At 41.2% G+C, this 26,958-nt stretch overlaps 1 protein-coding gene across 4 annotated transcripts in view; it reads right to left on the bottom strand.

Moving 5' to 3' along the window:
- The window catches only part of zfhx3b (zinc finger homeobox 3b), a 344,899-nt gene that overhangs the window by 114,686 nt on the left and 203,255 nt on the right, over positions 1-26,958 (bottom strand). Inside the window, exon 1 of one of the 4 annotated variants that reach the window (XM_084107586.1) lies at positions 25,207-25,509. The exons of the other annotated variants lie outside the window; for them this stretch is intronic. The gene's annotated coding sequence lies outside the window, so the exon portion shown is untranslated. Of the gene's footprint in view, positions 1-25,206; positions 25,510-26,958 lie in introns of those variants that run through there. 4 annotated transcript variants of the gene reach the window in all.

Below are 26,958 nucleotides of genomic sequence, written 5' to 3'. Positions count from 1 at the left end.
CATCCAGATGAACATAAAATGATGTATCGATCGTCCCTTATTCCTGGTTAGGACATTCGCAGTGCACTTTAAACTGCTTTGCGCCGCTCCCACACAGATCATATTTTTTCCACCATGGGATGAGAGCTTAATGATTACGAAAAAGATTATTTATTTTTGATAATTATTATTTTATTTCAGTTAGTTTTTCAATGACTGGTGTTAGTTTTCATTTATTTTGACATTTTTTGTTTTATTTCAGTTTACGATTTATTTATTTTTATCAATCGTTTTCGTCTTAGTTTCAGTTTCCGTTTACGAAAATAACCTTGCCATTTATTGGTGGCATTTGTGGAAAGGGCATGCAATCTCCTGTTCCTGACAACCCTCTGACAATGAACATCTCCCTGCGTCCCTTTCACTCAGGGTCAAGCTGACCTGGACGAAATGCTTGTCTTATCACCTGTTTTTACCCTCTACACAAGAAAAATGTAGTGTTTTAAGTAATCCTTGTTTGTACTGGCCATAATTGATTGGGTAATCCTGGTTTAACATGCATTAAAGCCAGTGCTTAAGAATCTATTAGGCAAGCCAACAGCTTAAAAAGGCAGATCTTCCTCTTTTGCTCTCAGGTTGGCTTAATGTACCCAACAAGCATACACACAAGGCACAGCTACGCCCCTGGTCCCTTCACCTTCTCCGCTATTCAGTCTCAAGGTAAGGCTCCATCCCATTTGTTTGTGTAAGCTTGTGTTTGTGTGTCACTGTGCTAATCTACAAGGGCTAAGACAATGGAAGGATCTGGTCGGGTGCCATGGCTTGAAAATTCCCCTGTAAGTGAGGTCTGGCTCCATCTCCTTCAGTCTAGTGATACCCCTTGGCCTCTATGGACACCCCACCAAAAAGTCCCAGTCAACTCGACATGACACACGCCACACTGGGCAGTCATCACTGAGACAGCCTGTCATAATCTCCATAAATCTCCCTGCATCAGCACACAGACAAAGAAAGAACGAGAAGGACCGCTTGTGGTGACGGAGACACCCGTAGATGTGAATAATGTTGTATGTTTCGGCTGTGAACTCTGAGAATGGGCAATTCAAGCAGCGCTCACAAAACTGAAAATGGGAAGCAAGAACTGTGCTTCTTTCACAAGGGGAATCCTGGGACTTGACTCAACCATGGACCCAAGCATCTTCAGCCAATCAAGGACAAGGATATGGTACACAATTGTGCCATCTCTTCCCTCTTCACATACACACACACAAAGCATAATCCCCCAAAGACCTCTGCCCTAATGGGGCCCACTACTGTAATTACAAGGCATATATTTGGGATCAGGCACTTAAGTAGCCAGCTAAAAGTGGACCCGAAAACAAAAAGCTCTGTAATTATCGTCTGCCTTCTCTCTCTTTCTCGTTCTCTCGATGTCTTTCTCTTTGACTTGGGTTACCTGTCATTCCAGCTATTTTTTTGTCAGGAGCTTGTTGTTTCTCCTAGATTTTCTCCCTAATCCATGTCTGGAAGGAGCACTGGCAGTGCTGGCAGAGTGCCGGAGCTGGTGAATGAGATGCACATTTCAGCCCGCGGGGGCTCCGTGACGACACAACACATAAAGATAGCAGAAACTTGAGTCCACATTCGCAGCTCTGCTAGCATATGAATGCATTTTTTTAACGAAGGGAGAGAGGCAAAGGGGGGTCATTTTGCACTCCACAAAAGCTCTATTGTGCCAGAGAAACTTTATATACATATTAGAAACTTGAAACCCCATAGAATTCTCTGAGCAGGATTCTTGTAACTGTGAACAAGATAACATTACCTACCATTCTTTCCCCTTGCTCTCTCCGCACACACAAAAAGAAGAGAAAAATTCTTTAATCCTGTTTTTCTGCAGGGCTCTTAGACTTCATGATGGAGCCATCTTTTTTTCCAGCAGGGTCATCTAACATCTACGATAAGAGCTCCATGGTCTCCAGGCGTTTTCTGTTTTGTTTTTTTTGCCCTTTAAGGTAACACATTCCCTAGGTCAGGTGTAGCGCTGCTGATGCATGACGTCCACAACGATTTGCTTTGAACATTCTCTTATCCTTTTTGTTCAGCCGTTTTAACCTCTCCAGTGTTCCACCATTGAAATGTTCCCTCAGTGGAGTGTCCCTTCTTCTGCTCTTTCCGGCAATGACCTCTTGAGGAATCCAAATTATTCAAAGACACGTCCCCTGCATACTCCCGCACATTTGAAACTCATGTGTAAGGTGTACATACGTGCATTAAAAGAGACGTTTGCTCATACTCGCGTACATACCAACTTCTTTCCGTTCTGGCACAAGTTCATTCTTGTTACAACAGTTGTAGGGCTCCTTATCTTCCGCTTGAGGAAAGTTAAATAACCGCATTCACAGAACAAATAATCAAGCCATCTCTAAACAATCGTGGGTGGGGGTTGGGGTTAGGTGGGAGTTGTTCAGATCCGAGCACCAGTGTGGCTGAGGAAGACTCAGGGGGTGAGATTGAGGTAGGTATGGAGGGCAGCTGGGGCAGGTGTGTGTTTAAGCACACGTGTATGGGGAGAATGGGGAGGTGCTGGGTGAATGGCAGCAGACGCCACAGCGGTGACATCACTCACAGACCTGTAATTAAAGCACAGCTCTCCACACAAAAGCTGAAGAAAGGTATCGACAGGGGAAGGATGGCCATTTTCATAATGACAGCTTAACCCTGCCAGCCAGCGAATAAAAAGGCTCACAAACGGCCCCTATAGCTTCTAATTACTGTTGTACTACTGTGCAAACAAAAACATCCACATGACCACGCTAATAATCAAATCCACAAATATACACGCACGTTCAGTATGTGTGCAGCATTAAACAGTTCAGGGAAAATGAAATAGTTCAACTCAATGGATAATGGTTTAAAATACAAAATAAAGCAGTTTGTTTATCTTCTCTATCCTTTATGACAGTTGAGGAGAAATCTGTATCTGTAGGTCTTTGTTTGAGCACACAAGGGAAGCAGTATTCCTTAGCGCGCGACAATTAGGCCGTCTTAGCCGTAGTTCAAACTTCCGCTGTTTTCACATCAATTCTAAATTCCTACTTTTCTTGTCACTTCAAATTAAGAGGCAGTGAAAGTAAACAATGGCGAGAGATGCAGAATCGAAGTGGAAATGGAGGATTTTAACTAAAGTTTCCTGCATGGGCACCACTGCTCACCATATCTGAACACTAAGACGCAGCTATGACCTAGCTATGACCTAAATTCATTTATTAAACTCTTATTCTTATGGAAATGGGGTGAAGAGAAGGTTGTAGCTAACTAAGGCCTCTTTAGCAACTCAATCTGGCCTGCTCTTTTCTGCTGTCTCCGTAGGTTTCTGAATGGTTGACAGGGACCTGAGGGAAAGCAGGCACTGCTCTGCTCTACTGGGGCTCCTCAACTCTGGGACGGAGTAATGATTGAACAAGACAAGCTGTGGTGAGTGAATTAATAAACTCATCTATTATGTAGAGTTCAGCGAGATGAGGTTGAGAAATGGGGAGGTTTATTTTTAAAAACAGCCAGGAATACTGGCATCAAGCACATGAGTCACTAATGAATCAGTGCTGAGCGGCCAGATTGCTATGTTCAGTTGTGTTCATCTTAACTTTTTCCAACAGCTCCATTCCGTGACAAAATGTCCTCAGATTTACCAGAGCTGACCGAAAATGCACTTAGCTATCTATTTGTTTGCACGAGAGAATGTCTGGCAGATATAACCTCATACCTTCACCACGCAGCATTTCTGTGAAGAACGACTGACTTATGAGGGTTAGAAGTGAGCAAAAGATGAAGCCTGGAGAGTGTTTCCAGACATGACCCCTACTCTCTGAACTCTGATGTGGGAAGATCACATCCTAAAAAGACTGAGGCCAACTAAGAGAGAAGAATGTCTTTGTGTGAGTCCCTCGCCCTCTTTTTGTCCCTCTCTGTCTCTCTAAGTCTCTAACATGCCCACAGAATCACAGAAGCAAATAAGGGCCTTAAGTATGTTTTAATAGACAAGAGTTCTTTTTAAGCTGCTATGTTTGAAGTCTGAATCAGCTGAAGTGTTCCAAGTCTTGTATAAAGGTCTATCTCACTTTGGGAAAGGGAGACATAAGGAGCGGAAGAGAAATAGGAGGAGTAGCTGAAAAAGTTTGCAGAGTTGAACTGGCAACCTGCCTACTAGCCTGTTATTGCCCTAAGCACTAGGTTTTGCTGCCAAAGGTAGCCACACCTGAACAGATCCAAAACAGTATTAAAGGGATGACAGTCAGGGCACGGGAAGTCTGTGTATGTTTGCATGTCTGTGATAAGATCCAAAGGAGCAGCTGACTCACTTTTAACTACTTTATCCTGGTACAACTCACCACCACTCATCACCTTTCTCATGGCTTTTCTCTTTCTTCCTCTTCACAGATTTTTGATACAGAAGTCTGTTCTGCCTCACCTAAGAACAAAAACTATTAATGTACTCAAATTCTGGCTAATAACAATAGCTGATAACATTTTGTATCCTAAGGTATGATTTGTAGGGGTGTAACGGTACGCAAAAATCACGGTTCGGTACGTACCTCGGTTTTAAAGTCACGGTTCGGTTTATTTTCGGTACAGTAAGGGAAAGAAATGCAAACATTAAACTGCAGGTTGTTTATTACTATAAACTTTTTTAACAATTTGTTTACACTTTTTTAAACACTTTTTAAAAAAATATATAATAAAATATATATAAAATAAAAAAAAGAATAAGAAATAAAATACTGCTGCAAAGTTCTCCACTAAATAAAATACTCTCAGTCTCAAACCAATATCACATAATAAATTTAATGAAAAATATAAATAAATAACTATGATTACAGTGCAGCATTACCAATCCCAGCTTGTAGGCCTGCTCATATTTAAAAATTAAGGCTGGGAATCGATTAGAGATTAGCAGAAAGCGCAGCGCAAACACGGAGTCGAACATTGAACATTGAGCAGAGAGCGCAGCGCGGGCGCGCGCGCACACACACACGGAACGGAGAGTGCGGCGGCGCACACGGAGCGGAAAAGCTTTTTTTCGCCCTGCAGTCGATTTCATTGGTTTAGGTTACAGTGACGACGGGTAAAACTTTAGAATCAGCTGCAGCGCGGGATTTGCGCTGAACGCGGAGACTTCCGCCACTTAATATGTTTGTGTGGAAACATGAAAATGTACCTATGTTCCGCACACAAAATATTGCATTCGGTCATTCGGTACACACGTGCACCGAACCGAAAGCCCTGTACCGAAACGGTCCGGAACGAATACACGTACCGTTACACCCCTAATGATTTGTGTAACTGCTGATGACGAACCATCCAGTTTCAATCATGGATGAATGTATCAGAGCAAGACACACATATTTCTTGTTTTTTGACTTTATAAAATTCTTTATTTGTGACCTCCTGCCACTTTTATTGACACAATAGAGTAGAGGCGACTAAAAACAACAGGAATAGGAACAAGAAATGTCATAATCCATATTCACATTTGTATTACCCACTTGACCAACATGGCTCAAAGTGTCAAGAAACATACTGACTTCTAGGTCACAGCTCTGACCGCATCTATACTTCAGCATATTAGTAGGTCTTATTTACTAGTACTTAATAGTGTAGGCTACCATTTAGTTTCAGTCACAGATATATGTATCAGAAAAATACACACATTTCTTCCCTTCACAGTCTGGCAGATAATTGCAATGTATGCCACCCACCACCAGGCCAAGGACATAAACCTCCTTCTGTTTCAGAGCGGTTTTATGCTGGAAACCCCCCAAAGCATCTAACAGTCACACACACAAAGCACTCAAAGAAAGGGAGACATGAGAAGTGTAATCTTTCTTTAAAAAATAGGGAGATGTGGGTACAGTGTATTTTGTAATATATACTAAAACAGCTTTATCAACCAATTAGTGGGTCATCGTGCCCGGTTCATACCCCCTACCAAGTGTCCCCTCACGCATGCCCAGCCGTGTTACGATGAACCTGCTCGGGTTCACATGCACATCAAACGTGATTAGCTCTCTCCAGCGGGATTCCCATGAATCCTCATTCTCTCTCATCTGCCACTGACCTCTTCAGCGCACCAGGCTTCAACCCCACCACAGTGGTGTCCCCCTTCAGCCCGGCCCAACCCAGGACCATGGGTCTCTCCTCCGCTTGTGGAAGTAATACCAGATTACAGAGCAACTGTTGTCAAATGTTTATATAATGTGTTTTTTCAAGTCCTTTTCCCCCCTCTCCTTGTTTGGACAGCTGTCCTTTAACAGCGGGACATCTTCAGATGCTGCTCTAGCATGACTCTTCTGCTTTTTTTTGCGGAATTAACGTCTCATTTCAACTTAATAAACATGAAATACATTTCCAATTTGGCAACAGGAAGGCGCCAGGGTTACCGAGGGCGATTCGTGTGTGGTATGATTGAGAGGCCATTCGTGCGGGCACAGGATTTTGCTTTGTTTTATTTTGAGCATACTGAGTATGTGTGTGCCTGCTTTAATGTACAGATTTTTACATCACAACACCTGATGCTTGGCTGATATGGGCAGCTGTGCATGTGTGTGTGTGTGTGTGTGTGTGTGTGTGTGTGTGTGTGTTTTCTTTGTGGACCTGCATGAGTTAAACATTTGCTCTGTGACTCAGGTAAACCAAACATGTCCCAACAGGCCACCAACAGCCCAGCATGGAACACAACGCTCCGCTCAACCCACAAAGAAAAAGAGAGCGAGCGAGAGAGAGAGAGAGAGAGAAAGAGAGAGAGAGAAGTTTAAAGAAAACAAAAGCGGACGGAAAGAAGAGGAGGAAAAAATGCAGATCACAGAGAAAGCTCCTTTTGTTTGTTGAATCAAAGTAGATCAGCTTAAATGAAATATCCACCAAAACAGGCATTCATGGTGGGGTGCAGGCAATGGGGTAGGAGAGGAGAGAGGTGTTTGCGACCCATGGGCGGAGGGGGTGAGGGGCAGGGTGTGACTGCCAGAAGAAAATCAGCCTGGCCTGGGTCACCTCCACACTGCGAGCCGCTGAGCATGTTATGTAGCAGCTAACCCAGATCCAGATGCTCTCTGTCAACACAGCGATTCCACGGAGGAAACACGGCTTTACAGCACAAGGGACAAACCACTGCATCACAATCACCCATCCACCACCTAACATGCATTTTATTGCTCAAATGCTCAACTTTGTCTCTGATTCTATTGCTAAAATTCTTTAGGACACAAATGAGACGATTTCTGTCATTAAATAAGGGTATAAAGCTATACAAATTAATGTGGATAGCATAGCTCAGATATACATGTACATACACATACATTATATATGGGCCTTAGCATTGAACTCAACTCAAGTTTGTTCCCTTCTGGAATAGATTAAAAATAAAGGTAGAGATGGGGTTGTGAAAGGGATGCAAAGTGAGGAATCATCACATTGAAGTAAGCACTTGTTTTGTGATTGACAAGATTCTCTCAGCTCCACTGAACACAATTTTACCATGTTTAAATCCACTGATTTCCTCTCAAAAACTGCACAGTAAACGAGAAAATCCAGTCTGGAAAGCTTAGAGCTAAGAGGAAATGTAACATTAGCATTACAGTAGCGTGAAACCCTCTAAATTGGGAGGGTCAATCACCTCGAGCGTGCTCTTAATCTGTTCTTCCACAGCTATTGATCAGCGAAATACACAGAAGCTAGGTTATACTGCTAATGTATACTTCATAAGTCCACTTAAAACCACACTGAACAAGACGAGGAAACAAATGACAGAGAAAGAGAGAGAGCCAAAGTCTGACTACCTCAGCTGGGGCCTTCTCTCCCCCTTCCTGTCAGGAGGTAAATAGCTATTGGCTGCTCAATAAGTGGCTTCGGTTCACAGAGTGAGGGGTCTTTTTCCCTCTGCTCTCCGCTACCTTGACAAGCAGGTATTGACAGAGCAGTTACACACTAACCCATTGGGGGAAATCCTCTACAATGTGCCCCGGGCAGCTGATAAATGGAACTCATACGCTACCTGAGAGTATAAGCGCCTATATGCACACAAACACACACACGCTTTCTCTCACACACACTAACACAGAGGCATGGTCACACAGAACGAAACCTGACACACTGAAAACTTGACAAAGCAAAGAAGTCTGATGATGATAACAGGAAGTGAGTCAAAGAGAAAGACGTACAAGGGCGAAAAATGGTCAGTAAAGATGTGAAGGTCATTGACGTTTCCTTGGACACAGATGTTTGTCTCTCTCTCTCTCTACACCAAAATCATTTTGCTCGGCTTCAAGAGGCACAAGATTACAGGATGGGAAATTATAGTACACAAACGTACGCTCGATAGATGTGGCCATGATCAAAATACTTGATTAAAAAAAATGAAAGCATTCAATAGCCAATTAAGGCCCTTAAGGAAACAGCTCGCTGAGTCCAAACACAGCACGGTATTGACACAGAAGAAAAAACGAACAAAAAAGGCGGAGAGGCAAATGTGAGAAAGATTATTATAGTGCTAAAGCATCTGAGCAGCATCGATATGGACAGCCCACCACCAAAGCAGTTCAGCAAATGATAGACAGGTGACACGGTGAAGAGACGGGGTAGTCGAGGGGTAACAGAGAGAAAGCAGAAAGCCCCTCGTAGCGCGTCTCCTCTCTCCGTAAGCTTGTGGGCTGATAAATAGCCGGGGGTAAGGCACTGGCTATCACTTTGTGATATGATGTCAGTAACCTTCATTGATCCACGTGCAGGCAGGCAGGCCTTATCACAGACTCTCTCTCTGTGATATACTGAGATCTGGGCCCCAGTGCTTTTTAATACACTGCACTTTGGGTGAGGATGTCACAGGCTAACCTCAAGGCACCTTGGGCAATATTTTACAGCGGCACTATGACAACCGAGAAGGCTGGAAAAAGAAAATGGTGTCGCTTTACTAGTGGTCTTACAATTAAAATATTTCATTTTTAGTGGTGCTTGTGAGGATATATATATATATAAAAAAAAAAAAACTGAATCTTAGTATTAAACTTCAATCTGTACCTTAAATGTATTGCGGTTAATTGTATTGAATGTGCACTTGTAGTGTATTTCAAATCTTAAATGTATATGTTTTACAAAACTGAACTTGATATAATATTAATGAAATAAAGGCAACTTATGTGTACTCAGAGTACACTTTCATGACTGTTTTAGCACACTTAAATACACTTTTGTAATGTCAAATTAAAAGTTTTACTTAAAGTACATTTTTAAACTTAATCTTTTGTCATGCTTTAAAGATGTACACTTTGTTGTTTACTAACATTCTTAATGTGAAGTACTTGATTATAATTTTACTGTATTGTTAAAATGTTATTGTTAAACTGTTATTCGATATTACATTTAAAGTTAATATATTTTTAATATCCTAAATTGCGACTTCAGCAGCATACACTTTAATCACATTAGACAATAGAAATACTTAAATGGGTCAAAAAAGCACTCTAAAGTTCAGCTAATTGCATTTAATATAAATTTAAACTTAAAACTTAATTAAAACATTACATTCAGTTAAGTATTTATTTTACAGCATATTATTTTTGTACAAATTACTCTTTTCAAAAGTATGCTTAAGTGTACGTAGAGTAATACGTCCCTCATTGTGCTAAATACAAAATGATACATCTTATCAAAATACAATTTCAGATTTACAAGTACAATAGCAATGCACTAAAACCAACGCCAAAGTTAGTAATAACCCCCCAAAACAACCCCCCAAAACACCTTAGCATGTAGGCAGAGTTTAACATACACTAGTTCATTTTATTCTTGCTCTTTTGTTACATCCTTTAATAGGTATAGTAATAGAGAATACAGGAAATTACGTATAAAAGAAGAGGACACACCATACAACTTTAGCATTTAAGCTAATTGCTAGGATAGCTAATTGCTAGTCCCCTTTTTTTAAGGTCTTTTTTTTTATTTTTAAGGTCATCAGAGTCCAAGAATTATGAGGCAAAAAGTGTTTTTGAGTAGGCCGTGTATGACGAAAAGCAGCAGGCCTGAGCTGAATATTTTTCCGCCACTAAGTTTGGTGGACGAAAGAAACACTCAGACACACACTTCCAGAAAAATCAAGGTGCTGACAGGAACTTCCCTCACTCAGATTTACCCATACACCTGACCTGGGTGAAAACAGAGCAGACACACACACACCCATTTGCTTCTTATCCTTTGGAAGTAACAATCAGTTCACTACCACCATATGACCTATATGTTTAACTTCACAACACAGGCTTCCACATGGGTCCACATCTAGAGAAAAAGTGAAGTGTGACTTGGGAAAATGTATGCATGGCCTCAGGAGGAACTAAATTAGCAATTTATCAGTAAATCTAAAATATAGTAGATTAAGCATATCAGTCCCTGCCAGTTACACAGGTGTCTACTAACACAAACACTTATTCTGATGTAGTCTATGTGGGCAGAGCGTTGCGGAAGACAAAAGCGTCTGAAGGAATAGCAACAGTATTATCCTATGTATTGATTTTAGCTGTTGGGTATTACAGAGGGAAAGAGTGGTTTTATCAGGCTAAGATCCCCCTACACTTTTTCCTAACTAAACCAGTCTTTCCACAGCTTATCTGGCCAGAGAGGCTATTACTTACACCTTCAATACACCCTTCACCTGGGAGGACAGAAGTTAACATGACTTTTTGGTGAGGCTACTTGCCTCATCACGAGTGACGTCATGGATGACCCTGCTGAAAATACCAGCATGGCTAGTCACCAGAACATTCCATGTTTTGCATGCTGGTTCATTGTGGGATGCTGGTGTCCACACCAGTCCTTTTAACAAACCCAACAAATCAAAACGTCTTTGGTAAAGCTCTTGGTTTCTTCATAAAGATGCTGGCTGACCAGCTTCAACAGCTCAGTTTTGCGGGTGAACGTCATAACGTCATAGCTGGTCCACTAACGAGACCATCACCAAATCTGCAAGAATCAGAATTATCTATTATCTATCTATCTATCTAATCTATCTATCTAAAAATATATTTTTTTTTTTTTTTGACAATAATATTACATTTCAATCTAAATACACATTAGACTGGATTATGTATTATATTTATTACATTTTTATTTTATTTGACAAATCAATCTAAATATTAATAATAAAGAATTTGAACTGTGAAATGGTGTTTTGACTTTTTTTTTGTTTTAAGTAAAATGTACAAGCATCTCCAGATCGAGCTGCTCTCCAGGGCTTCCTAAAGTTCACCTATAGATTAAGTATGATGATCTAGCAATTAGGCTTCTTCCTCTTCCTCCTTCTGTCTTTCTATCTGCTCTGAATATGAGCAGCAGAATGGAGAGATAATGAGAGCAGTATAATCCCACAGAGGAGTCTAGTACATCCTCTAATCACAGACTAAATGTTGGTTTTAATTACAGAGAATGGAAGATATCCGAAGAGCACAATGCCACTGACGTTTAAAAAAACGGTAAACGCCAATTATCGTACAAAATCTGTGGTTATTCTATTGGCACATCATGCCTCCGCCAAGATACGAGCATCACAAGGAACGCTTTTATTCCAATGTGTTCTCATTTCCCAATATTAATAATGGAGACAGGTTGGGACAGAGAAAACCTCCGCTTCGCAATTACTGTAAAAATCCATAATCTAATCAATGTGCAATTCAAAGGGATTGTCTTAATACATATAAAATATGGCTTGTGCTGAATATGTACACAATGATAGGCTGCATAAATGCTATTGTGAAAATGACCAATGAGGGGATTGCGGCTATTGAGGAAACGAGGCAAAAGTTTAACGATTTACATATTTCATCACAAGGCGAGGCGAGAGTGTGAAAATGCGGGGAAGAGGATTACAAAACAAGTCAATCCATTAAAGAAATACAAGCAATCTTTTTAGAGCCAATCCCGATTTCTCAAGACTTTGACAACGTAATCCACTATGTCAAATACCCTAAGCACACTCAATGGGCTGGGAAAGAAAGCGTGCAAAGATTTTCTGAGTGAGTGTAGACTAAAACCAGGCAGAGGGGAGTGCGTTCTGATACCCGGAACTGGCACGCTCTCTTAGGGCACTTCGCCTGACTCCGAGCCCACCTTGTAATTTGCTAGGGGCAGAGATAAATCTTATCTCAGAGACCTGATTAAGTTTTTAATTTACACTCCAATCAATAGCCCAAGTCTATTGGCAATATGTCTGAAACTCTATTTACCAAAGGATTCGCTGCTATCAATTGATCAAGGACCTCGCAGCCATAAATTATAGACATATGTTTGTGTGTCAATGTGTGTGTGTGGCGGAATGTGTCCGTGCCGGGGGAATTCTTTCGATGAAAAGTGAAACGATGGGAAAGTTTAAGCTGGAGGCAGCACAAAGTTGCCCCCAACAGAGCTGATCGTCTTACATCTACACACCCTCAAAATCACAAAGAGCTCGGGCTCTATCTTTTAACAGCAGCGGCTGGGGGTAGGGTGTGTGCGTTTGGCCACATTTACAAAGATTTGTACAGTGTTCTATCACGTTTGCTACACCAATCCAAGCGTTCAAATGGCCAAATTAAGACATCATTATTACACAATGCTAGTTGAGAAAAACACACTCCAGCACCAACTCTGGCCTGATCCCTCCCACTTCCGGTTCCTTTCTGCAAGAGAGCTATTATCTGTTTACAATCCTGTGCTTTCCAAACGGAACTCTTCAGGATGAATCCGCTCTCGTTGCCCATATGCCGAATTCCTGAGCTCAGTCCGTCCGTCTGGCTGAGAGTCAGAGCAACATGGGAAACAGAGGCAGGGATTGTTCAGGCATCGGTTTGCACCACCATGACATCCAGGAAACGTCCCAATGGCTATTTTAAGCTATTTTGATATTTGTTTAGAACTTCACAGGCTGTGTGTGGTAGAGAAGTCTGGAATAGAGAGAGATTGTGCTCAGGAAATGTGAAGAAAAGATCACAAAACGTAAAAAAAAGCGAAGGTACCTTCTTTCATAACAGAGGTGTGTGAACAACGTGTGTTCTGTGATATTTCTCCAGTGTGGTGGGTAGGGTGCCGGTGGGACTCTCTCACTCTGTTTCCCAGGAAAAGAGCGGAAAGAGGGCAAGTCCTTATCGGCATGGAGAAAGTGTCGTCATAGCATTTCTGCTCTGACCCTGCTGACTCGCCGATTCCTTAACATGAGATCATTCTGGACAGCTGACCTCAATATCACTGTGCTGCGCTCTGCCAGCCCGCTGCACATCCACAAGAGCTTCTCCTCTGTATAACAGCAGATAGTGACCACACTACAGTCCACACCCCCGTCAGCCCAGACACACATACTCCCTTTAAGCTCTGAGAAGGTATAAACTAGAGCTACAGTACAATGAAAATTGGAAATGTTCTAAATGAAATAGCAGTATACTATACTAGTATACTAGTATAACTAATGTTAACAAATTAAACTATTGTAAAGAGTTAACATTATTTTAAGTGGGTGTAAAATTGTCTAAATTTTATAATTCAAGAGTCAAGAAAGTTGATATTGCTTCCAGATCCATAATGATACCATCATGGTGACGAGTGCAGCATGTGCTTGGTTTGAGAACAGATATATTTTAAAGGTTCTCTATAGCCATATTGTGTTACCAATTAACAAGTTAGCATTTACTGAATTAACTAGTTAAGGCTAGCCAAGTTTCTACTACTAAAAATATAAGTTGAGATTACAAGATAATTTTAGGTTAAATGTATGAATTAGTTTACTCAAATTTTAACGTTACACGAGTACAAAATGAAAAAATCTTACTCAATCTTTGAATTTCTTAACTTGAAAAATTTGATGCTTACTGATTAGTTTTGCCAACTTATTCAGGTGTACAGTATACACGTTTGAGTAGTATAGTAATTAGTTTAGAAGTAGGTCATCTGAATATCCCTTGATTTTAATACATTTGCATACTAGTATGCATACTTCAGAATATACAGCAGTAAAGTAATAGGATAATATGGTATTATGCCATTTTGAATAAACCCAAAAAATCTTTTTCCACTCTCTCATTTTCTTCCTTCCTTCGTATATTTCAAGAGTGAAATAAATAAATGAAAGGAAACACATGCTGGGTTGTATTAAACAGATGCCACGTACGACATTCATCCTCACACTGGCTGGTGTGTACATTTCAAACTATACACACGACAGGCAACAGAAGACACGCACACCTACCAAACATTTCTGACGGTGAGTGACCGGAAATGGAGGGAGCGAGTAGAATAAGGCACTGATAAATGATTTGGGGAGGAATTTTAAGTGCTATTTTGTCACGAGGTGAGCCTCACTCTGGTGGACTCTAGCATAAACATGTGTCAGGACTGCATGTAATTACAGAAGAAAAACTTCCTCTTGTACTACGTGCATGAAAAAAAACCTCACAGACTGAAGTATCTGTGTGTGTTTTATAGCCCCAAACCTGCTACACATACTTTAAAGATGAACAAACACAAAACAGACATTTTGGCACCTACTGCCATAAAGTCCTGTTAACCAAGTGTTAATAAACTGGTAACATGTAATCAGAGTTGTCACATGAATGGCATGCAATGTGAAGAATGGACAAAATCTGGTTTCCAGAATATTCAGGACACGAGTGTGTGCTTGAGTAAACAAGGAACGATTTATGCTCTGAAAATTGTGTAACACTTCCACAAAATGCCTGTCAAAGATCTCCAATCGGGTACACAACAATCCCACAGTCCCTGATGATGTCCAGATTTGTTTTGATAGAGTCAGTCACTGTAGTTTCTAAAAAGAGGACCAAACTGGGGCTCATTTTCCACACTAACCCTCATGTTTCTCAGAGCTGCTATAATTAGCCAACTTTGTTCCTCGCTGCATGTCCAAATGATATTTACATATACAAATCCCATTTGGCTGCAGAGATCCATTCCAGCAAAACCAGCTAGCAGAGTTTGCTCGAAATTACTAAACAAACAGGATGAATGTGTGTCCAATGCATACCCCACAGATAATGAAAAAATATGGATGGTTTGAATGCGGTCACATTGTGTTTTGACTGAAAACGAAACACTCAGCACGAAAGGCATATTACAGTCACGCTGTCAAGTCCTTCTGAGCGTTTCGGGGGTCAGTGGAAGCTCTTTAGCTTGGGCAGGTCAGGGCTTGAGGTCTGAATGCATTATAAAAAACATTCCAGAGCTCTCAGCAGACAGCCACCGTTGGAAGCAAACGCCCTCAGACGCTGCATAACCCTCAAACTTCTCCTCAAGCACTGCCAAGTCTCTCTCGCTTTCACTTCCTCTTCTGTCCTGCAGATTACTCAAGCGGTTAAGCATCGCATGATGTCATAACACTGTCTGATCGGTGGATGTTATGAGGGAAAAAAGGTGAAAAGTTCCTGTCCTCTTGTTGTAAAGTTTATTAGTGGACACATCTGATATTAAAAAGAGCCATATCAATGTGAATGGGATTTCCTGAGTGCTTAACACGCTTTTTTACCTCTGTGTTCTCAAGCCTGCCTCATTAGGGGCCATCTTGATTAGCTGCGGAAGGCTTTGTTGAAGAGCTATTTGTACGTTCACTAAGAGTGAATGACCAAATGAAAAAAAAAGAGAGAGGGAGGGAGAACGAGGCAGGTTCGCAGGTTTCAGTTGAGGCCTCGCCCTTGCTCTGCCACGATTGTAAACTTTTTCTGTTGATATGCAAAGCAGTGCAGATCATTTGGGTCCCCATGGCAACAGCGCCCCTGCTTTGCACAAATGTAATGATTAATCGCGCCTTTGATAACAATGGCCGGCACCGCTGTTCCAACATAAATGCTGTGAGGAAGACAGTGTGTGACTGCAGGGGGATCCATACACAGACCTACACGCACACCCACTCCCCTGCTGTCGACCATTCGCTGAATGCGAGGGGTGTGTGGCCATGTGCGACCACGTGCTAGCTCGCACTACTTTACAAATCGGAAAACTAGCCTTGACTGCAAGTTTGGTTCTCTTATGTGCTCTCTTGTGAGGACAGACAGACAGACAGACAGACAGACAGACAGACAGACAGACAGACAGACAGACAGACAGATAGATAGATAGATAGATAGATAGATAGATAGATAGATAGATAGATAGACAGACAGACAGACAGATAGATAGATAGACAGACAGACAGACAGACAGACAGATAGATAGACAGACAGACAGACAGACAGACAGATAGACAGATAGATAGATGAAGCCTTTGTGTGTATGTGTTCGTACAAGCCAATGTTGCGGCTTGCGAGTCAATGCAGGAATGTGGCCAGAGTTTAGGTCTCTGAAACTGTAATTCAATCAGCGCCACTTGGCTTTGACGCAGATTCACTTTGTCAGTTGCGCTTTACCATTAATTTATCATTTCGAAAACAGAGACAATCCAAACAATCATTTCTCTCTCCTCTGATACCTGTCAGAGAGGGCTGGGCGCAAATCTAATAACTACATTTTATTGGCTGACATCACGGCTTTACTCCCAACACGTGGACACAGGCTCCACCTAGACTCGTGAAGTGGGACAGGAGGGACGAATCCTCTAGTTGCTACCAGCCAGATGAATATCAACCACAGGCCTGACAGAAGGGCTCACCCAGTCCACCCCCCTGCCCAAAGCCGCATATACATACTACTGAAGGAAAGTCAACAGTGTGTTATGTCTAGTGTCCAGATGGTCAGACGTGGTATAGAAACATGGCCTCTGAAAGGGGCCGGACTGGGAGCTTGGCCATGCAGGACAGGGTTAATGGTGCCGTGAAGAGAAACAATGATTTCATAGTGAGTGTGAGTATGAGGGGGGGCTCCTCATGCAGATCAGGGACCAACAATAAGGGTTTTTTTTTTTTGGCCTGGTCAAGCTAGTAGTTCAGATTGGCCATTCTAATTATAAAAATGTAAAGTTTAATCAATTATAAAACTACTGATTTGTTTTTTCTAAATTTCAGCCAGTTCTTACCAATGCTATTAACAATAACATAATTAATTCTCGAAATTACAACAACTTTTCAGTGCATGTAAGCCAGCTAGATAACGTCACCTTGGTGACAAGTTTTAACAAGCATAATCTGTAACAACATTACGTAACATCACGGAAACCGAAATGTTTACGTTTTCAAGCATTAAAGCGTAGTGATGTTGTGACCTGCAAGGGCAAGTGACAGTTCCGTCAACTGGCCCAAACTCGTTCTCACACCGGCCGCAGACCAGCGGGCCACCTTATTGTTGAGCCCTGCAGATGTTGCCAGGCCCTGGTGGGTCACACAATCACACACACATTTGCATTCCTGATAGAGGGAATTGGGATTAAGGGCCCTGAATGCCTTTCTCAATTCTGACAGAGTCTGAACACACAAGACAGAGAGAAAAAAAGCAGGACGACATGGGGAGAAAAGGCTACAGAGAAAGAGAGAGAAAGGACAATGAAAAGAAAAGCACCTTGAGAAAATATTTAAAAAAAAATATGTTAAAAGTAGGCGAGAGAAAGGAATGCAGAAGGAAAAAACAGGACAAATTGAAAGAGGGAGAGAGGGGAATTTAAAGAAAATGTATTTAACCAATAACAAAAAAAACAGCTATTGTGAAGATCTTTAACGGTGGGTTAAAATGTATGAATGTAACTGCATTGATCTTGACCATAAAATACTAAAGCATTTACTTTGAATGAAGAAAGGAAATGTACACTTTAAGAAATTTGTTTTTATATGATAAAACTAGGCATATTTTGGATGCTTTCTTGTTGTCAAACATTACTGGATCTTGTTCACGGTTAATATAATGAAGTACATCTGTTACACTTTTAGGACACCTGTGTGAACTTGAGGAGAACTTCCTTCATACATTTACTAAAAATTACTTTGGGACCAGCTGATTAAAAATAACCATAAAAATGTCTCAGAAAAGTGAAGCATCATTTGTTTGGATGCATCTGGGTTTGAAATTATAAATTTGAAGTGTGCCTTGACTGTCCGAATATTTTTTTTGGGCCACTGTATGTGTATGTGACAGTTGTTTGGCACAATGAGAGAAGAGAGAGGCCCTTGTCCAGGGCAGAGGTCTAGAAGAACTTGTTTTATCCTCTGCAAGAGAGACAGTACTGACCAGCTGTGTTCAGTGAAGAACCATGGCTTATACAAACATACACAACCTTTGATCAAACCACCGTGGCCCAGCCAAACATGCCCCTCGCCAGACACTGAGCATACAAACAGTCATAGAGCTAGTTATGTGTTTAAGTGTGTGAGTACGTGTGTGGAAGTTGAGCTTGGCACAGTGAAAAGGCAACATGGTAGTGAAACTCAAGAGGCAGCGTAAAGAAAGAAAGAAAAGACAGTAAAAATCTTTCTCTTTCACTTTGTCTGTCTTCTATGCAAATTATTAGCATGCATGGCTGCAGTACACTGTAATGGGCTCTGTTCCAAATCCTACTGAGCTAGATAGGAGAGCCTCCGCAAACAAGGGCCTTGGAGCCAAAAAGGTTGAGTATATCATTGACATTTCTCTTGACAGTCAACAATCTTGATGCTGTTTTAAAATTTGGATGAAACAAGCATCATAGAAAGCAGCATAATGTTGCTGCCTACCTTTCTGGATCAGCTGCCGCATTGGCAGTGAGCCTGTGATTGATCCCTTGGAATGTTGTCTAGATAGGCAGCTCACTAGGTTGTGGAATAGAGCTATAGTGTCTCACCTAAGCCCACAATAAGGATCGCTAAAGAGGCACCACAACTAATTAGATTTAACTGCAGGAGAAACAAGTACTGAGGGATGAGCTAGTCTAAGAAAGAGCTGGAAAGCAGACCAGAGCAAAGCTTATCCAGTTGATTTATATTCACCGAGGTCAAACCCAAATTCAGGGATCTGGCTAGACTCAAACACTGTCAAAATTCATTTCCTCCACCTCAAAACATTTCTGCTCAAAATGGAGGTATCGCCTGCCCTCTTGTCTCTCTTGGAGAGTTGCCTGCTTCTGCCATAATTCCATCAGAGCTAATTGCTTCCAGCACCGTTGTCATTTCTGCAAGAGAGGGGCACTTTTCAATCAACAAAAGCCTGTTCGTACTTAAGCGTGGCTGATATGAGATCTGCTGTTGTCTGCAAACATTTGCAGCAGCACAATCTAATCTGTACGACATGATCAATTCAAATTCAATGTTATGGCAAATACCTAAAAATAATGTGCTGCCAGGTTTTTTAAATGGTGAAATAATGTGTTGTTGCATATCTGGCTCATTCTTGGCCTCTAACGCTTGTGTCTGGACTGTAAGTTAGTAAGTGTGGCTATGTTCTCTGGCAGCACTGCAGGGATACTGTAGAGTCAAATTTATACCGCCCCTGTCCGCAGTCAATGCGAGCCACTGACTCAGTAAGTTAATATTTCCCTCTCTTCCACTCATAAATTTGCATGTGATTAAAAAAGCTGACCTAAATGCATTTTTGAGCACCACAAGTAATTAGTTAGAGTATCCTTAGTAGGAGGGCATGTGTTAAGAGGTTTTATCCCCCCTTTTGGAAAATCCAGCTAACACCAGCTTCAGATGGTAACTAGATTACGTGTTCGTACAGGCAGTGCAAGACAACAACTGTAAATTTGTTATATTCAATGAGAAATGGCAATTTGAGCTGACATCTGTGACAAAGTTCGATAAAGTTCAACTTTATGCAAATGCAACTACAGATGACTACTAGCAACAGTAAATTGGTGACCTGTTAAGGGCCCGATATACTTGTATAGCGAAATCGAAGAACGAACTGGAGTGATGTCATTTCGAACAAAATCAGGCCAGAACTAAGTTTGTTTGGATTTTGTTTCGGGACTTCGGGAAAGTTTGCTCTGGCTGGTAAAAACCTCCGAACTACTATTGGTCTGTGGAGATTACGTAATAATCTAGGTGCGCTCTAGCCCTCTTCTCCAGTTCATTTTCTCTATTTAGTCCGTCGAGGTCAGGTTTTTTTTTAGCAATCGCTACGATCAGATGCTTTCTTAACTGCTGTTTTCTCACTGCTTTGATTTTTGTTTTGTTTATTTTGTTATGGAGAGAATATGTTATTAACACATTCACCTAAATGACACTCTCAGCAGAGTGGGCGGCATCAGGATGTTTCCTAACAATATATCGATGTGCACATATTTCAAACTTCTTTTTACCCCAAAGCAAAGAAAGAAAAAGAACTTTGCCGTGAGTTTATCGGAGCCTTTAGTGGCAAGACAATTTTACTGGTTTCTAGCTGGTTGAACTTGTTCTATTTGATCAGCTGAGATCCCAGTTAGTGGACCCGTATCAGCCTTGTAGATCATATAGATCAATCTAGTTAGAGTTGGTAGACCACTGTGGACAAGCAACAAACCAGCTACCATATTCCAAAATCTAACCTGACCTTCTTAAACTGGTACACCGCCCTGATAGAGAACAAGAACTGAGGAACACAAGCTGGCTTGCGATTCTCATGTACACCAAGTCCTGGAGTCAGTTCCATGTAGAAAGGAGATGCCCCTGCAAACAGACCCCCCTTGACGTTGAGGAGGAGTGTCAATGAGGGGCTAATAAAGAAAGACAATGAGTAAACAAGTAGGGCAAGTCTACCCCAGCTTGTAGGACCTCCCTTCCTCTCTCTGGGCTGGCACGCACTCAATGGGATCTGCCATAATTAGTCTCACCAATGCTTGTTTAGCATTTGCATATAAATGCTCTCGCTGGCAAGTGCTAAACACACCATCATGAACCATGCCCAAAACAGACGGTGACCACACCTCCACACCCTCCAGGAGAGGGAAAGGGGTCCCAGGGGGGAGCCCCCTCTGTGGCTCTCCTACCCCCGTGCCCGTTGCCTTCAACAGGTTGGCACCCATCTGCTAGCAGCGAGGGGCCACGGCTTGGCCTGCTCTCAGTTCCTGTTTCAAAGGAGATTGTGAAAGATGGCAACCAGGCTTCCTGTTTCTCTGCTTATGTCATGAGAGTGTTTCGACCCTATGAAATGAGCCCTGACAAAAACAGGCAGGCACACACATAGTGTTCTCGGGATGTTTTAATACGTTTTCTTTCAGGCAGCTCAGACCGTGATAGTATGAGCTCCCGGCCCCACAGATGGAGTTGAGAAATAAAAATAACACAAGACCTCTTCCCTGTAACTGCTCCGTGATCACCTCATCTAGCCTTGGGATGGCTGCTATTGTTCTCTTTCTGTACAACATGCAACAATTCTTTCCTTTCCATGAGCCTCCCCCCTTCTCCCTCTCTCTCTTTCAGTTTCCTCCACGTCTCTGGCAGTTGTTATGACAGATCGATTCATAAAATCGGAGTGGAGGAAGGAAGTGATGAAACGAGTGTCTGTGCACCCTCCACCCCTCCGTCCCATCCACTGTAAACACAATGAAACTCACCATCGGGAGATACCCACACCAGAACGGAGATAAGCTACAGAACACTCAGAAAAACACACACAGCTGGCCCTCGCAGCAGCGACTGCTAGCAGTTCTTCTCCCTGCCTAAAACTAACACTCATTGGACTCTGATAAATTGTATTGGTCTTTCAGAGCTTGGGATATTCTCTGTGGAGTTTTCAGTTATTCTTTATTTAAGTAGCAACTTTTTCTCAGACGTTTCTTCTAAAATTCCTTAGGAAAAATAGAGTGACAGACAATTGTTGACATAAAGTTAGAACAAAGCTATGCAATTAGTGAATAGCATAGCTCAAGCAATTTGTTCTGGGATCAGAGTTCATGGTGAAATCTTTGGCTTTAATTGCAGACGGTGGTATCTTGGCACAGTGTGTGACATTAAGATCTTTTCTGAAATTCTAGATCATTCTTTTTCTCAAGAGAAACATCTGAGGATCAGGAAACTTAAGCAAAAATTTGATCTCCACTTAATCTGGATCTGAGAAACAACTGAGTTATTAAATAGACCTCATTAACATTTCTTCTTTTCTATGAGAAGAATCTTGAGTTTAGCAGACAGATATTTTTACATGCAACATGACTCAATATACTGTATGTGATTTGGACTTCTGACAAATTCTGACGCTGTGTCACACGAGTGTCATTTTCCCTGACAGCACGTCTGTCATTACCAGCTTGAGACATTAATATTTACATACCACTGAACAAATTAGCTTTTGATGTGTATTTCCAGCAACCGCAAGCCATCGCGATCCTCAACTTGTGTCATCCAGTCTACCTTTAAACAGCCATCAGGTTAAACTACAGTGAGAGAAACAAGGGGGGAAAATGTAATCTCGCTTATGTGTATAGTTACAAACTCGTCACAAAGCACAGAAAAAAAAGGGACAGAAAAAAAAGGAACAAAAGACTGGCACTTGACAAAGTAACTGATCCATAAATGTTTCATGTGAGCGCCAAGCCTGTCTTTCACCTCTGCATGACCCCCCTACACTCCTCTCTCTTTCTCTCTCCCGCTCTCTCACTTATTTGCTGTCCGGTTAGTTCACTCAGCTTTAGAGAGAGAAAAAAAATACAAAGATAAAACAAATCAACCACAAAAATAAGGTATTCTTTAAATTAGGTGAGAAACAGCTGAGAGATAAGGCTCCATGAGACCAAAACACGTGTATAAAATGTGACTAGGTAGAAAAGTTTATTTTTTTATTTTTTTTTCCTTCAGGGAAATAGCAAGTCATTACATTTAAAAATTAGAAAGACAGTATTTTAGTATTAGTTAAGGTACTCACTTGTTTTTTAATGCACAGATGAATTGTTCACAATAATACAAGGAATGTGCATTTAAAAAACAAAATATAGTTGTCAATTATGTTGACTTTAAAAATTGAACACAGCTGATAGAGGATGTGTGTCACAGAAGGTCGGCCTCTGGCTGACACATGACAGAACGGCAGACAGCATGTGTGACGTCACGGTGTGGGGGTCACCGATCTATTGTGGCTGTCTGGCCTTGAGGAATCCCCAGTGACACGATCACACCCCAAACCCACTCATCCAGTCCCCCAAATTTTAATCAGGGTGAGGAGCGGCTTGAATATGTTACAACCTAAGGACGCAAGGTCGATTCAACGGAAACAACAGAAGGGTCTCAAGTCTCGTTCCACACATTGTCGCCTGCTGTCCTTGGTGTGTTTTTTTACATGTGTGTCCAACAGTCACACAGCTCCTTTGATTAAATCAATTTAACTCAAGATTCTTAAAATGCACAAAAGGAATAAAACAAGTGTTTAGCAGTGCAGATACAGGCATTGTCTGTGTGTGTGTGTGTGTGTGTGTGTGTGTACATGTAGGTAACGGACGAGTAACCAGACGCCCCGTCCTCAGAGGGACAGACAGCAATAGTACGACTTCACTCAGGCCTGATTTAATTGTGGTCCTATGTAACACTTAATAGAGAGTGCAGTGCACCTGGCAAAAACAAGTTACACCCAAGAGGGGGTGGAGGGGGTGTCCAACAGTACCAATTAAACACCTCAGCCAATGAGCTGACCTCTCACAGGACTCCTCGTGCCAATAAACCAATCACACCGCACCTCTCATGTCTCATTAAATACCTATGTGATAGGAAGGCGACAAGGAGAGACAGCTTTTTTTCCTCCCAACATTTAATTATAATGTCTGGGAGGAAAAGAATTCTGCGAAGTAAACAATCATCATTACTATTGAAAACAACACTACTTATTCTAAACGCCAAGACACAGACACTGATATTTGTGCACTGCTGTCATATTTTTCTTTTATTAAAAAAAAAAAGCATATACAGCTTATTTACAACTTGTAAATAAGCTTCTAAAATGATGCAAAAGTACTAAATTAAAAGCCTGAACAAAATAACATTTACATATAACAGTGATTCTTAGAATCATTTAACAATATTACATTGTCAGTCTGAGACTGTGGTTTCATAAATAATGCGTTATATAAAGTAAAGCAGAACTGAATCCTAAATTTATTTCCTCATAGAAATATTTGAAATGGCACCAAAATGGCTGCCATCAGAGACGAATGTGATCTGTCTGCTCACTCTACCAGACACTGGCCTTGATCCTCTCTCTCTCTCACACACTCACACACACACACACACACTTATACACACACATTTAACACAGGCACACAATCACAGTATCACTTTAAAACAATTTTTTTAAATATATATATAAAACATGTCAACCATCTAGCATAGACAAAACAGGATTACTTTTTGCTGCATAAATTAATAAAAAAAACAAAAAAACATAAAAATGTCATAAATGCATTGTTTTTTAAACTGAGTTATATTTCAATTATTTACATTCGATTATTTAGCAATTATAAGTCAGATAATATAAATACAGACAATAAAAGGCCCCCTTAATTTCAGCATATTGTTCAGTGTCCTTAAAATTATTTATAATATAACAAAGATAATAATTATGTGTATGTGCATTACATATATCTATATATACAATTATTGCACAAAATAAATTATATATATATATATATATATATATATATATAACAAACTGATTTAAAAAAAAGTGTGGAATAAAAAAATAAAGATATAGGCCTACTAATAGCATCCAATCACTGACACTGACAGTTTATGAATTTGATGATGCAGTGTATATTTTGAGAATAAAATTTTAAATACAACAAATGTTATCTTTTCCTGTTTTTCAAAATAAGAAAAAAAAATGTGTACAAAAAAATGACACTGGAAACAGATGTAACACATATGGTTTTAAATCCTGCACGTGTGTGTGTGTGTGTGTGTGTGTGAGAGTGAGAGAGAGAGAGAGAGAGAGAGAGAGAGAGAGAGAGAGAGAGAGAGAGAGAGAGAGAGGTGAAAGCCCAGAGGAGAGGTGCTGTTAGATGAATACGGAGCCTGTAGCACTTAGGGGCCATTTTATTGCTTTGCTGTGGTCAAGTGAGGTGCAGCGAGCTCAATTCCAGCGCAACAATGACAAAGAGGGCCGCCGAGACAAAGGGGTATCTCTTTGCCTCTTAACCCCTTCAGTGCTATAAACATACACAAAATCGAAGCCACGAACACCCCGCTCACACGTGCAGAAACACACACGTAAACACTCAACGATACGTGGGACAGTTTGTAATAGCCGCGCCGTTTCAGACCAAACTAATGGATTCAAGACTCCGACCAGCCTGACGGGTAGAGCTAGGCCTCAACGCCACAAAGACAGAATCGAATGACTCTACTATACCTTTATTTCCTCTCATCCTCGCTCTCTCCGCTCCTCCTCTCCCGGTGCACCATGGGGGACCCGTATGGGCTGCTGCACATTTGCAAATGAATCACGCTTTTTGTTTGAGGTTTTTTTTCTTTTTCTTCTCCAAACATGGAAAAAGGGAGAGAGGAGGGCGCGCGAGAGAGAGAGAAAGAGAGAGAGGGGGGCTCCTGCCATCGCTCTTTTCTTTTCTGCTGTCTTTAATCCTGAGGAGGATAAGCTGTGCCGTACACAGAGAGGAAGTGCCATCGGCCTGTCGGGCTTCACCCGTTCCCACTCAGCATTCCTGCAGCCCTCACACACTACACACACACACACACGCACGCGTGCTGTCGATCACTCACTCGCATGCACAGAAACGGCCCGCGTTTCTGACAGCACATGCAGCACATGATCTAAGCTCGCTCGCCGATTTGTCACTCAGGGGGAAAAAAGTGCTGTACGTTTCATAAAAATCTATTTCGCACCACTGCTGAGCAGCATGCAGCCTAAACATGAAAAAAAAAATGCAATCAAATTAAATTCATATGATTCAAAATAAGGAATAACTTGCTGCGAATACTCTCGCATTTAAATGGAAAAGCTTTGAATTGCAATAAACTGTATAGCTGCAAAAACTCACAAATATATTCTTCAGAAATGCAGCAGTAATGCAACAAACGACTGCTTTCTGTGATATTACTCAGCCGCGAAATCGAGAGACAGAGCATGATACAGCGACACTCCTTGACCGATACACACACACACACACACTCAATCCAGGTCTGTTTTCATGTCATGGTGCTAATCTAGCCGAGGCTAACACTGGCTGTATCACATGTTATGCTAAGCGTAAAATGCGCTGGAAAATGGCATCTGCAGACGCTCTCAGGGCCTCGATCAGCCTGACTGATAAGTCTGCTTCTCACACCAACACAATCGACAAATCATATTAATATAATATCATAAAAACAGACATTACAACAGAGTTTTTGAATATTAGAACATTTTGCATTGTATATACACAGACATAAATGTTTTATTTATATAGATATATATTGTATTAAAAACAATCTTATTTGATTTATATTAATGTGTTTAATGTGTGTCTGAATGTATTTTTTTTGTGTAGCCTATATATATGTGTGTGTATATATATATATATATATATAAGTTTGTGCGTGTGTGTGTGTATAGCAACCCGGATACATATATATAAAGAATCGTATATATTATATTTAAAGAGTAAATATGTAAATATCATACATGTATATGTCTATATTTATCTAAAACATTTGTAGTCTCTAAAAAATGTTTGATGAAAATAGATCATTCTCTACCGTGTGCATGAAGAGGACTTTTCATTTGAAAATGACACTTGTAAGACACTTGCATGAATGCACTTACACAAAAATAAATGTGCACACTTTAAAAAAAAAAAAAAAAAAACGCGTGAAAGGGAATGAAAAATAAAAGAGGGAATGAGAGTGAAAGAGAGAGAGAAGTCACAGGCCACAGGACCTCACGCTTTGTTTCTGCATTGAGAGAAAGGCGACCTGGGCTGCCAGTGTCTGTGTGTCCTCCATGTTTTATGCATTCTGCCTCTTTGTGATGATAAGAGACAGCGCGGAGGGCCGGACGCTGGGCTCCGGGGTGCAGCGAAGAGGAGGGGTGAAGAGCTGGTCCATCTTTATATGGCGGAGAACATGGAGCTGCCTTTCAAAACTAGCCCTGACTCCCGCTAGCCTC

Source organism: Abramis brama, assembly GCF_963993115.1.
Source record: "Abramis brama genome assembly, chromosome: 3".
Taxonomy (NCBI): Eukaryota; Metazoa; Chordata; class Actinopteri; order Cypriniformes; family Leuciscidae; genus Abramis; species Abramis brama.
The sequence above is the reverse complement of the archived record's forward strand: the minus strand, read 5'-3'. Positions and strand labels throughout refer to the sequence as shown.